Source organism: Apus apus, chromosome 2, assembly GCF_020740795.1.
Source record: "Apus apus isolate bApuApu2 chromosome 2, bApuApu2.pri.cur, whole genome shotgun sequence".
Lineage (NCBI taxonomy): Eukaryota > Metazoa > Chordata > Aves > Apodiformes > Apodidae > Apus > Apus apus.
In genome coordinates this window covers 23,942,141-23,956,313 of record NC_067283.1, presented here as the reverse complement: position 1 = coordinate 23,956,313, position 14,173 = coordinate 23,942,141, and the positions used below count along the sequence as shown (strand labels likewise).

General features: G+C 39.0%; 1 long non-coding RNA gene across 1 annotated transcript in view; it reads left to right on the top strand.

The window, feature by feature from the left end:
- The window catches only part of LOC127381213 (uncharacterized), a 55,534-nt gene extending 42,340 nt beyond the window's left edge, over positions 1 to 13,194 (top strand). The window contains exon 4 of the long non-coding RNA XR_007888674.1: positions 13,135 to 13,194. This is a non-coding gene — a long non-coding RNA (uncharacterized LOC127381213). The remainder of the gene's footprint in view (positions 1 to 13,134) is intronic.
- Positions 13,195 to 14,173: the final 979 nt, after the last annotated feature.

Here is a 14,173-nt window from a genome sequence, read left to right as displayed (position 1 = left end):
CTTCAGGATTTTTCTGAGAAAACATTTTTCTCCAGTGAGAAGACATTTTGATCATAATATTACTTCTTTTAAAAAGCACTAATGTGATGCCAAATATGAGATGAAGTCTAGAGAAGAAATGAAAGTATTTTATTGCAAAACCCCTCTGTGTTCTTCTGCTAAGCAGTAAAGCTAAGCTAATGAAGTGAACATTCATTTTTGTCCATTTTGTGTATTTAAACAGGACTTTGTTTCTTAAGTGGTATGCATTTTCTTGGAAACCAAGGACTGCATATAAAGAGAATGGTAAAAAAGTGTTTAAGGAATGCAACTTGTGGTTCATAATTGAAAACTATTACTAAAATGCTGCCAGTTTGGGATGAAACAAAGTTATCTGAAGCAGAGAGGAACAATTTCAATAATGTCTTCTGTTAAGGTACTTGCAATCTTATTTGTTGAGCAGTTGCAGTTAGCATATTCCTGTCTGAGACAATCTAAATAACCTGTCTTTGAAGGAAAATGAAAGGCTAATTTTTCCAAACAAATCTATGATGATTAATTGTTTGCTGACAGACATTACTCTGAAGAAAAAAATGAAACATGCAAGTGCTAATCTTGATAAGCCCTCTGTATGAGAAACCCTTTCCCCCAAACATACCAGTCATAAATACTGTATGAAACCCCCCACCTTTAGGACCAATTCAATTTTTAATGTGAATTTTGTAATCTTGGGCTGTCTCCAGCTATTTATGAATGTTATGTTTTTCAGCTGCATGGATACAGCTGTATCGTTATACCCATGTAGGTTTCACAGACAGATCCAGTGTCTTTCACCAGACCAACTGATACCGCTATTCAGATTTGAAAAAGAAATCGTCAAATCAGCCAGATTATAATTACACATAATGAGAAGAAGGCAAAAGAAAAACAATGAAAGTAAAATCTCCTTAAGAGTTTAAGAAATTGATTTATTTATATCTGTTCTGTAAGTTATCTGAGACCAAAAGCAGTGGCTCTTTCTGCTGCATGGAGATTAATTTCCTTTCATCCAAAGGTTCAGTCCACAGTAAACAAGCTATAACAATTCATACATGTCACATATCCCCCAGCACTGGGTACCACGGCAAACACTATAGCCTGGATCTTCTGGAAGCTCTGAGAAAATTATGATATGATTCAACTTCCAGAATGAAGAAAAATGGAGGGAGAAGCAATTCAAGGACAGACATCATCTAATGCAAGGAGATGATGCAACTACCTGTTCTTGCTCATTTCTTTCCAGTGTGTTGTCCTGGTAATTGGTAGAAGAGAGTCAACCTTTTCAATGGGAAACAAGGGTTTGTTTCTCTTGGCTACAGAGATGTAGCATCAGAGATGTAGCAGGGAGATGCAATGTGAGGAACTGTTTTGGGCTAGAATGGATTGTACCAGGATCAAGGTGACATTGTTACTTCTGATTGTAGACAGCAAAAGGATTTAGGAATGACTCATGAATCTCACTGAAGAATCAATGTGATATGAGAGAGAGACAAGTGAAGAGAAGATTCTTAAGGTACAGCTGTTCAAGGAGAGAGAATATATTCTTAAAATCTCAGTCCTAGAGAGAGAAGGGGTGGTAATGTCAAAGGAAAAAAAAACACAACAAAACCAACAAAAAAATACAACATGAAAATCGGAACAGAATTTATGACATTTTTTAGCATTGTACTGGGAGTAGATACTTGCTCCAGGTTGTGTATATTCCTGCACAAAACCAAAACCTAACTAAAAAACCCTGAACATGTGCTACGTAGGTGTCAGACTGGCTTTGAAAAGTAGCCCAGGGGATGTGCTGGTTTTGGCTGGGATAGAGTTAATTTTCTCCATAGTAGCTAGTATAGGGCTGTGTTTTGGATTTGTGCTGTAAACAGTGTTGATAATATGGGATGTTTTAGTTATTACTGAGCAGTGCTTACAAAGAGTCAAGACCTTTTCTTCTTCTCACACCACCCCATCTATAATGAAAAGTAGGTAAATGTACGTTTCCTGAATAGGCTTTAAGTGATCTAAGTGGAATATATCAGAGTAGCAGAAGATATATTTATTGCTAAACAGAGAGGAAAGCAAGAGGAAAAAAGCTGATGCCTTCCATGATTAAATCACAGTGCTGATTATTCAGGTGGCTTCAGAAGGTGGAACAGCAGTTCATAGAAAGTTGCCTAAGTGGTGAAAGACAGTGTTATGCTCTGGATGATAAGAAAGATGCAAACAAGTTGAACAAGAGAAAACAAGCAACAGGAAATAATTTTTTTATAAAAGACAGGAAGTCTGTGAACTTTTATCAAAGCATCCAAAAAATTCTTGCTGCCTTCCTTATCAGCAAAAAAAATATGTGTGGGAACCACCATTTTCTTCAGTATGTAAAACACGTTGATCCCATGAACGAGGATGAGGAATTGCTACAGCTACCAAAGCACTGAAATTAAAATGCATTAAATTAGAAATCTACTTGGAACTGGAGAATCATGGAATATTCTCAGTTGGAAGGGACTTCTGGTCCAACCCTTCAGTTCAGGGCACAGTTCTGAAATTAGAGCAATCTTTATATAATAATAATACTGCTCTAAGTATAATACAACCCTGTGGCTAGTTCTGATTCTACCAACGATCCTTAAAAGAACCTGCCTGTTCCCTTGGTGTCCTGTAGTGTCGGGTGACTCAGGCTCTCCTCTTGCACCCTGAACTGTAGCCCTCTGGCTATCTGGGTTGGCCATCCACTAGATTTAGTCCAGTTTGTCAATGTTTTTCATGTACTGGGAAGCCCAAAACTGGACATAGTATTTCAGATGTGGTCTCATCAGTGTTGAACACTGCTCTACGATCGCTTCCCTTGACCTGCTGTCTCAAATTCTTCTATTACAGCTCAACACATGGTTTAGTCTTTGCTGCAAGGGCACTTGGTGTTTAGTGTTCAATCTGATATCTACCAGGACATCCAGATCCTTTTTTTGCAAAAGCTGCTTTCCAGTCCCTATTCTGCACTGGCATGTGGGATTGTTCCTTCCTAGGTGCATAGAAGAATGTGCACTTGTGTTAGTTTCACCAACCACAAAATGGTTGGTGAAGTCATCAGATTTATTGCAGCTGTAATTACCAAATAAATCAGAGCACCTACTTTTAAAACACTGACAAGATGTAAAATTATAAATTTTCAGCGTAAGTGTGGCAAGGTCAGTTGTGATTTCTGTGTGCAATTCCGTGCTGCAGCTCCTTGAGTGACATAAAGAGAACTGGTGAATGTTATTTCATGTGAACTTGCAGAGTCTATTGATAAGAACACTCATAAATTGCTAGGAAAATAAAATTAATCATAAAATGAGAAACATAGTTCTTTTGTATCTTAGGAACTGGCTAAGTGAGAAAGATGGAAAATATGGTCCATTTTCAACAATATGAACAGTCAATTACCTGTGCATTTTGCCTCTAATGAGGTTGTCTTGGTTAAAACCATTTTTCAATAATTTGGAAAAGAAAATGGAAACTTGAGACAATTCTCAAATAACACAGAATTGCTTAATTTGGTAGGATTATGGAAGACTTTGAGAAACTCACAACATAACTAAATTGGCAGTACTGTGACAGACAGTTCCATATGGCCAACAGCAAGATTGCACTGACTGAAAAGGGTATTTTTATTTATTTTGCATACATCTGAGCTCTAAATTCATTGCAGCCTCATTTCTGCAAAGAATTTTTTGAGTCTGCAGTAAGAGATTGTTAAAAGATTTTGTGTTTTGAAAAAGGCCTTCCTGTGGCAAGTTGTATTAATTTCTGATTAGAATAGAAATCAAAAGGTAGAGAGAAGATGAAAGGATTTTTTTTATGTAGAGAAAGAGAGTTATTAGGAACATAGGAGGTCCCACATAAACAAATAGTCCTGCAGAAAAAACTCACCAAAACATGGAAATAGTTTAGTAGCAATCAGGCTGTAACAATAGTGTAATTCTATGTAAAGATACTCTAAAACAAATGACCAGAGAATTTTTATTTAGTGCTAAAACTACAAGAGCAGAGATACTGAATAAAGTAAAAATATAGGAAACAAAAATTTTAAAGGAAATATTTTGCACTAACAAATAACCTATGGAAATATGTGCTGATGGGTGTAGCTGATGGTAAGAAAGCAGAAAAATACTAAAAAGAAAAACATTAACAAGAATAAAAAGAAATTCACAAGTGTAGCAGACTGAAATAATAAATCTTACGAGCATCACATTGAAGTGCTTTCATCAACCACTGAACTCAGCTGAGCCTGGGAAGTCGTATGTCTTGTGTCCAAAGATTGTTTTCTATGGACCTTAAATGAGAGATAAGCTATTTTGCAAAACTCCCATTTTTTAATCTTTATTTGAAGTGTCTTGTACTGGCAGCATCAGAAGTAGGACTTCGGGTTAGGTAGGTCTCAGGTCTGATTCAGTAGCATTTATGTTCCTCTTATGCAATTGCCAAGAAAAGAGATTGAAAACTTGATGTGGACACTGACAGAGAGACAGATGTGACCTTAAGACAACATCTGAACAAAGTGTGCCCATTTCAGGCCAGAAATATCTCACCTAGGAGGAATAAAGCCTGCCAGTGCTGAGTTTATACAAACACAACATCCAAATCTTTCTAGCATCTGAAAAAAATATTACTTTATTAAAATAGAATTTGGGATTATCTGATTCCCCTTGTTCTAATGTAAAGGACAAAACAAGAACTGGGTGATGGTCCTACAATGGGAGGACAGACAAGCCAACCAAAATAATCTTTTTTGGTTTAATTCTGATGATAACGGAAGTGGGTTCATAGAGAAAGCTGAAATCATCTGTAACTTGCCTTCTGTGCCTTGGCATTGCTCCACAATTTTTCTGCTGAGAGGCCTCTGCAGTGCAGAGGCACCACTGCCTGAGCCAAGCACATGGTCTCAGCTTTCACTGTAGGTTCCATTTGGACTCCTACATGTTTTTAGTGCATTTTGATGGCTCTGTCCCCTACAGTTGTGATTTTTTCCAAATAACCAATAAGAAAGGAAATGTCAAATAAAAACAATAAACCTTTCACACATGAAAGCATTTGGAAGTGAATTTGCTTCCAGAGCAGGATAAAAACCCCCAGTTTATCAGATGCAATATTCATCTATACAATTTACATGTTTTAAAAGGCACCTACTATCTTCCAAAAGACTCATTATGATCTGATATGCAATCCTGAAGCAAACAACTGTAGATTTGTCTGTTAACAGGAACTTCTATGCAATATTTGGAAATGTGATATTGTCTATCCAGTAAGGGGTAGTGAATGAGGGTTATGATATAGTACAGAAAAGCAGAGGGTTCACTTGATATATAGCAATTCTGGTGGGTCTGATTTGTGGAACACCTATAACCACACACTTTTTTCCCAAGAAATGTACATTTTTTTCAAGCACAGACACATATAGAAAGAGAAAAAAGGGGGGAAAAAAAGTTATAAAGTATCTCAAAACCTTGCAGTTCTGTTTCAAACTCATCACACTATTGAGACATGATTTCATAAACACAGAGTTTCCAGGTGAACAATTTGGAGGGAAAATTAATTTCAGACATTCCCTGTTCTTACAGATCACCACTATCTCAAGACTGCAATTTATGTCCAAAAACCAGCTTTGGGCCAAAGCCACACCCATTTCCATATTTTATTTAATTTTCAAGACCAGATTTTAAATTTTAATCCATATTGGAGGATGCAGTTTTTTCTTTATGCCAAAGAAAAAGTGCCTTCATCCTCACAGGTTCCTCCAGAGCTAGAGGTAAACCAGTTTTCAGCACCAGAGAAAACATACAAATTCTACTCTTCTTTAGAGTTCATTTGGTCAAGTGTACACTTCCAAGAGTCTTTAACACATGTACTGTAGAGGGCTTTTTAGCGAGCAATGGACATGTGAGCAATCCAGCCTTTACTGGAAACATCTTTACGTTTCCAAGGATACCAACTGAGAAAGTGAGCAGCAAAGTAAGCAGCTCTCTCCCAGATGTGCCAAAGCAGGAAGGGGGCGGAGGATCAAGACTGTGCATTCGCATGCTATAAGGCTAGGAACCAATCACTGTTTAGGTCGTGGCAGGGCTTTATGACAACTGACCAATGACAAGAGTGGTTGGGGAGCATGTACATAGCAAGGGGGTATCTAAGAAAGGTTGGCGCGTAAAATAAACTGCATTCACCTGATCATATTGATCTCTGTGTGTCTGTCCATAATGATCTCCCACAATGTACTTCATGCATCTTCTTAACCTATGCTAATAATTCAGTGGTAGTTAGACAGCTAGACTGTTTTGGTTTGCCTAAAACACATATCACATATATTACAACTCTCACCAAACTGTCGGTCAACTAGCACCAGATGTCATCTGCATATAGGATATAGCAATCTCTTCTGAAAAGTGAGAGAAACCCTGAAACACACATCTCATACAGACAGTCACATTTCTGTCTTCCATCCTGGGCATCTTCAATCTCTGCAACTTTGCACTTGGATGTCATATAGTATAATTTCTGATTCTAAACAAAATGGGAGAAATGCTGTAACTTTGATATAAATTTATATGGTGGCATTCTTTGGTGGTGCTAAGTGCACCTTGTGTGTTCTAACATCTGTGAAACTGATAAAATAGTTGGTTTTGGTAATTCATACAAGACTCTGTTTTTTATTTCCAACTGAGGAACACAGGACAAAGAAATGCTACTGTGAGAGTGCATGTTACGCCAGTAATAGATTTTCAGGTGTTATTATCTAGTCATATTGATGCAGAAGTTATTGTATACAAAAACCAAAACAAAAAAACAAAAACAAAAACCAAAACTAAACCCAAAGTTTTTCCTGTTCCTTCACAGTACTTCATTGTGGCCATATGGATTCAGTAATTATTCCCAGTTAAAAAAAAAAAAATAATAATTTTGTCCTTCAGTCTGTATCGTAACATGATTTATTGGCAAACCTTTGTGCAGAGAGGCCCAGGTTAATTGTTCATCAACATCCAGCTACCTTGCAGCTAGAAGAGAAACTGATTCATCTGGATTTCATATCAGTCCTGGATACACTCCAGAACACCAGAGAAAAATGACTATATATGCAGCTTAGTGGTGGATCCTTGTTGCTTATTACCTTTCTATTAATCCTAGGTAAAATATGCCCAGATTAATATTTTCACACTTATTTGTGTTTTAATCTGGTGGAGCTTCAATGAAAAGTTGCTCCAGTATTGCAGCATCAGAGCTGTAATGCAAAACTACTGTGAATTTGGGGCGAGAAAGGGTAATAATCCTCTTAAGATAGAGATATGGAGTGACTTGCCCAGAATGGAATGGAAGAGAGGTGATGACATGTTTTGGATATAAGGTCTCCTGCTGGGTTCCCTGCAGACACACCTTTTCATGAAGGAAAGGGCCAGATACCTGCAAAATAGGGAACCTTTCATCTTTATCTCTTTCCTTCCAAGCCCATCAAGACCTCCCCATGTGAAATTTGTACATCTGGGTGGCTGGAGGTTTTAGAGGGAAACATGTCTGGCAAGCTGTCAGGAGGAAGTTATTTACTAGGAACTGGTGAATTGGCATCAGTCCCCTGGCATTGGGAAGTGTTGTGGGAAACTGGTTTCTAGCTGGATTATGCTTCTGGAAGAAAAGAGGAATCTGAAAAGCAGCATGTATTGCAGAAGAAGGGAGAAATAAGCATACATAATTTCCAGCTTTCTCACACAGGTTGTTGGGGTCTGCAGCACTGGGAGATCACCTTGCTGCAACTGCGAAAGGGACAGGTAGCAAATAACTTGCTTCCCAAGGGGACAGTACTATAGGAATTAATTAGATCCAAACGATAGGGTCTAAAGGATGTTTTTACCATGTTTTTTGAGCAGCAGGAACTGGAAGGGAAGATGCCCCCAGCTAAGGGGGGAAGCAGGGAAGCAAGTCAGGGGGAGCTTAGTTCCACTCCTGGTTTAATAAATAATGAAGCTCCGGGATGGAGGCAGGGTGTCTCACATACAACATGCTAAAGCACTAAATGACTGAGGTGTTTTTTGGCTAACAGTGACAAATTAAGGCTCCTGGGCTAAGTGCTTTCCTGCTGAGCTATAGCTAAAGTGAATTTCACAGGAACTGTTTAGTTACTGAGTAATGTAGAAAAGGTGTTTATTTAAAGGCCCTAGTGACAGCCTCACCACTGAGTACCACAACCCAGCCTCTACACTTGCGGCCAAAAAGACTGTCTTATGGTTATTCTTGGAGGCTTTGCATGAAAATCAGCTTTGGTTCTCCGCTTGGTAGCAGGCAATTTAACCAGATTCGTATGTGCAGTTGCAGGACTACAGCTCTTTTCAGGCATGCAACAAGAACTCCCAATCCTGGCACCACATAACAGATCAAAAAACCCAGGTCTGCTTTCTGTATCCTGATGATGGTTTTGATTCACAGCTAAATTGTAATTACACAGGAAATCCAAATGCAAAGGTATGTAGCAGGGAGAGGTGCTTTTTCTTGTTCAAAAGCATCTCACCGTTCTGTGGGTGGTCGCATAATCCAGCAAACGCCCACAAATGGCAGAAGGTTGTATCAGGCGGCTCCGTGCAGCCTCCACCTAAACACTGCAGGGCATTCTGTCTGTGCTAGGAGGGAAAACTGGCACAGGAAGCAACATTTCAAAAAGGATCATGTTTGAAAAAACGATACTAAAGAGAAAAAATAGCGTGTAAATCAGGATTATACTGCTCTTACCAGGCTAGGTTTTTAAAACACGCTTCCTCAATGAAGTACAAAAGTAGAGCTGTGAAAGCTTCTGGTAGAAGATGATGGTTTAGGATTTTTTTGTAATTGCATGTAGGTGTTTGGGAAGGAGTAGTCAGAAGCCACTTTGAAAGTCAGCCACTTTGAAAATGTTAGTAAATCTGCCTGTCAGGATTCACTGAGTACCTGCTACCCACTTTCTGGGCCACAAAGTTTATTCCTATACCTTTAAATTGAAAATTTGCATTGAAAATGAAATGTTCTGTATCTAAAACTTTGACTACCCAATGGCTTATGTGTTGTCTCCTGAGACATTCAGATAGTCAGATTGCAGCAATGCATGGAGAAAATGAACTGTGGTTGCAAAGAACAATGTAAAAATTGCACCCTCTTTCTCAGTGAGATAATCCTGTCATGCATCTGACTCCAATCTGCTTCTTTTACTGACAAAAATATTGATTTGGTCTGGAGAGGAAGGGAAAAGCTCCAAAGTTGTAGCACAGTAGCTGAATTCTGAGCTCAGATTGTCAGTTTAGTTGTGGTTACAGGATGCTTATTATCTAACAGAAAGCTGCCTGCGTGAGTGTTTTGCTTTCCTCTCACCCCTGTCACCAGCACGCCTGCGCTTTCACTGCTTATGATCAGGAATGTATTACGGCTTAAAATGGTGCTCAGATTTAACAAAATTACCGGGTTCTCCAGCATGCTCCTTTGCTGCCTCTCCCCACCCAGTCTGCCCACTGGCTCCCTCCTTCCTCCCTCTCCCCACAGGGTGCCACCTCGTCTTCGCCTGCTCCTGAGCCCTTGATGTCCCAGCCAGGGGAGGCAGCTGAGCCCCCCGGGAGGGCACCTGGCACCCCTCCTGTTGCCTCTGCCACCTCCCACCGGCAGCCCCGGCTGCTGCTGACCACAGATCCGGAGCCCGGGAGGGCAGCTTAATCCCCTCCTGCTGATGCTGGGAATGCAGGAGGCAGAACCACAGCTTGCTTTTCTGATGCAAGGGGGTTTTGCAGCAGGAGAGTCTATAACAATAAAATTTGGGATCATAGACCAAACTCAATGTATTTAGAAAGTGTGCAAGAGATTTATCACATCTCCATAGACTGTCAGGACTACAAAATACTTTATATCTTCATTGCACAGAAAGGCAAAACTGAGCAATGATTAAAAATCAAGTCTGTGTTATTATTTTGCTGTGGCTTCATGATAGCAGCAATTAAACTACAGGTGAGAACACATTGGAAGTCTTTACTTTCAAACACAATCATTAAAAAATAAAGTGCTCAAGGGCATGAAAATTGTCAGACCAAAAAGATTTTTTTTGTTCCATTTGAAAGTCTAACAACATTGTAACTGGCCATTTATAACACTGACGTGCTGGGAGCCTACTGCTCCAGGGTCAAAATTATTTCAGCCCTGCTGGCTTTTATGCATAGTCTTTTCTCCTTGCTCTTTCTGTACGCAGGGCAGAGAGAGACTGTCTGAAGATACAGATGGGAGATTACACAAACGCTGCCTGAAATGATCTGTGGGTTCCCACTGCCAGCAGGTCCCCAGTGTTCATGACTTGGGGCACCACAGCAGGTGGAACCACAGAACCCCAAAACCATGCCCCTACAGTCCAGTTCCCTTGCTGATTTTAAATGAACTGGTGACTGTTTCTTGAGGATAAGGAGTATCACAGTCACACGGCAGCTATAGAAATCCACTACGTTCTTAGTGTCAGCCAAACAACAGTCACCCATGTGCGTGTGCCTGTAGGCAGGATATTTTTCTCTGTTTGCCTGCACGCACACACACCCACCCCAAGCACATGCACATCTTCTGACAACATTAGTGACCACTCCTCTTTTGATCTCAGTGAAGTCTCATTCAAGCTGGTTTATGACTTTATTGATATCCACGCCCAAAACTCCAATAAGCTTGAAAAATCAGAATTTACATGTTATCTATCATTATTAATAATGACTCAGAAAAATTGCTGCCTGTCATCTTCAGGAGCAACTGGAATATGAATTATGGAAACCTCCAAGGACCAAATAGCAAGTAGTTTGTGAACAAAAAGAGGCAAAACTATGATAGACAAATGTCAAGATTTTAAATCAAGTTGATTATATAATGACCTGTTAGTCAGAAGCTATTTGATTGATCTTCTTTAGCTTTACAAAGATATTCTTTCTTGCATTAGATCTTTTAAATACTAGACAACTGTTCTATCTGAAACAGCTTAAGTATTGTAGATCCAGCTTTGAAAAAGAGATAGGGGCTAGGAAATCCCCTGAGTCTTCTCTGTTGCTGTTTATATGATCCTGCGTCTTTTGGGGCCGATCAGAATACTAGACTGACATTAATCAGAGTGTAAATTATGGTTTTAGTGTCACCTTAACTAAGGAGTGGCTGAACATTTTCTGCAGTAAGGGAAGGAATGATTCTGTGTCTGTAGTTTTGCCATATTTAGCAGCTCTATTTTCTCCTGTACATTGATCTGCACACTTTTGATAATTTCACTGTATATACCATGTCAGTTCTGCCAGGTAGCTCAAGTACTGACCTCCTACTTTATTTCACATGGTGAGATGAATGGGAATGTTACTCTTGGCATCAGGCTGTGGCACACATTTTGAGATGAAGAAACTCAAAGACTGGTGGGGCAGCCAAAACCGAGGCTGGAACAAAAAAATGTAGCAGACCACAGTTGGTTTGCTGGCACATTATTTATTTTGTTAATCAATGCTGATAGTAAAATCCTTTCCAAGAAGTCATTCAAGATTGATATTATTTCTTTTTGAAGCTGTGATTGACTAAAGCCTATTTTGTTATTAGCATTACTGTTCCCCACATACAGGGGTTCAGGCTCCAGGTCAGACACCAGCAGTTTAATAAGACTCAGATGGTATACAAGCTATCAGAGAGGTATAAAATTCTTCAGACTTGCAATAACAGCTCCTGTTCCTGGCAGACCATAACATCAGCAAACTCCAGTTCCGCTTTCTGTTTACTGTAGATGGTTCTGATTCACAGCAAAATTGAAATTACACAGGAAATCAAAATATTCAAACTTAAAGGTATGTGACAGAGAGGCTCTTTTACCCTTCCAAGACTCTTATAACTCTGGGGATTGAGGACATTTTGCAGTGTTTAGCACACTAAAAATATTGCAGGGAGGAAAATATGTGATAGGAAAAAGGCAATTTAAAAAGATACTAATCCTCACTCAAAAAATTGCAATGTGCATGGTCTGAAGACACATGGTTGTAGAGACTGTTGTTTCCTATTGTTTAAAACATTGCTCTTGGTGTTTAACATGAAAAAGCAAGATGCAGGAAGATAAGAACAGTATTGGATAGAAACATCTGCAAATGTATCTAGTTCATCAATAACTCCTTATTTAAGCTCTGATTGGAATTTTTGCATAGAAATGAGGTTAAATCCCTAAGCAGCTGCTAATCCCCTACTTAGAGTTGTAAATTTCTATGCTGAACAGTATTCATGTGGATGAAGAGAGTTAGTCTTTGCACGTGTTTGCATGTATGTATGTATATATGTATATGATACACCTGTGTGTGTTGTAATTGCAGAACGCAGAATTAAAATAAAGGGAAATGGATTAATAGAAATTCATATTCTTCTCTGTTTTGTTGTTTGCAGAAGATGTGATACTTTTGCCTAGAAATTCTGCCACACTGACAAAGAATTTATAGCCTGGAAATGACCCAGCCTCACCACCTATTTATCTCCTATTTAGTTTGATAGTGTTATTGGCAAATGTCACCAACATACATACCTCCATCCCTTTCATTCTGAGGGAAATGGAAACACTTCAAAGGTGTTCAATATTTTTTGTGTGAAATGTAGATACAAGTGAGGGTGGTAAAAGCTTCCGCAACAAGGAAAAAAGAATGAAAGCTGGCATAAATTATGTGTTCTTTCATGTGCTTTCAACTGCATTTTTGGACCAGCGTGATTACAAGGGAATTATACTCTGATATATATATACATATGCATGTGTTGGGACATCCGGACAGGTCACCATTTAACAAAGCACACTGTCCCTGGACATGGTGAAAGACCTATGTTCTCATCTTGGAGCTGTTCTCAATTTCACTAATTAATTCTACAACTCATATTCGCAATTACTGTTATAATTATTTTTTTTTAATAATGAGTTTAAATTCCACAGAAACCTGGCTTCTTTTCCTCCCTCTGTCTCCACACAGAAAAGCTGTTGAATAAGCACAATCTATTTCTTATCTTGCAGGAACTCAGGCTGGTTCACAGTGTAAGCAGCTAAGCTGAAAGATTTAATTCATCTTGTTCATTAAAATTCAAATAATTATAAAGTCAGAGATGTTAACTTTTTTGGTTATTACAATGCAGCTGGCAAGCTGAGGCTGTTGCACCATCTGGGAGACTTGAAACCTCATCTTTGGTGGCCAGGTAATTTTATTTAAAAGTTTAGCAGGAATTTAAATCAATAGTTCTGAGGAATCTGCTTTATGAAATTATTATTATGAGTAATAGTTTTAAATGTGCTTTTCACAGTCCCATGATATTTCACATTACGTACATATAGGGATTATTTCAAGTGCCTATGGGTGTTGTTTCTTGCTGTCTTTAAGTACTAGATAGAGTTCAGTGTAGAGAGGAATAGCCCACGACCCTTTTAAGTGCTGATTCTGCAGTTTTAACGGACAATTGCACTTAATTGTATAAGGTGGGTGGGACTCCTTGAAACATTTGTGCTCAGGAGACAGGGTAGAGTTGGGTTTTTAATCTTTGCTGAGGCATTTTAAATTCATTTTTCTATCTTTTTGCTCTCTGAAATTCCCCCTTGAAACATTTTTCTTCACTAGTTGCAGTTGCCTTCTCAGCTCAAAACTTAGGATGCTTCCAAGAAAAACCAGTAAAAGAGTCAAGTGTATAGTCAGCTACAAAGCTTTGGCATTGCCACACTTAAAAATGAAACATTTGCACCAAGGCATTTACTGCATGGTATATTTTCACCTACTGGTGCTACTGGTAAGAAATATTCTGAATGGATATGGAATTACTAGTCATAAAATTAATGTCTGTCCTTTGGAAAATTCCTGTGAACTTCAGCAGCACTGGTGTTCATTTACTGCTTAATTACACTTTTCCCTCAGTTATATGCCAGAAAATTAACTCAGCTTCTACAAGACTTGAAGAATGGTGGGAATGAGTGAGACAAAGGGAAGGTGCAGCCAGCCTGGCCCCATGTATCAGCCAGATTTCAATGGTCAACCTACTTTGAAAGAGAGAAACAAAAATCTGACTGCCCACCACAACTTATGCCATATAGATGTATCTCATTGCAGCCCAGCATGTTTGTACATGCAGATGTTTGGATGTTAGGGATAAGGAGGCTGTTTGGGCAAAGGAGTGGAGGTTCTCTGGC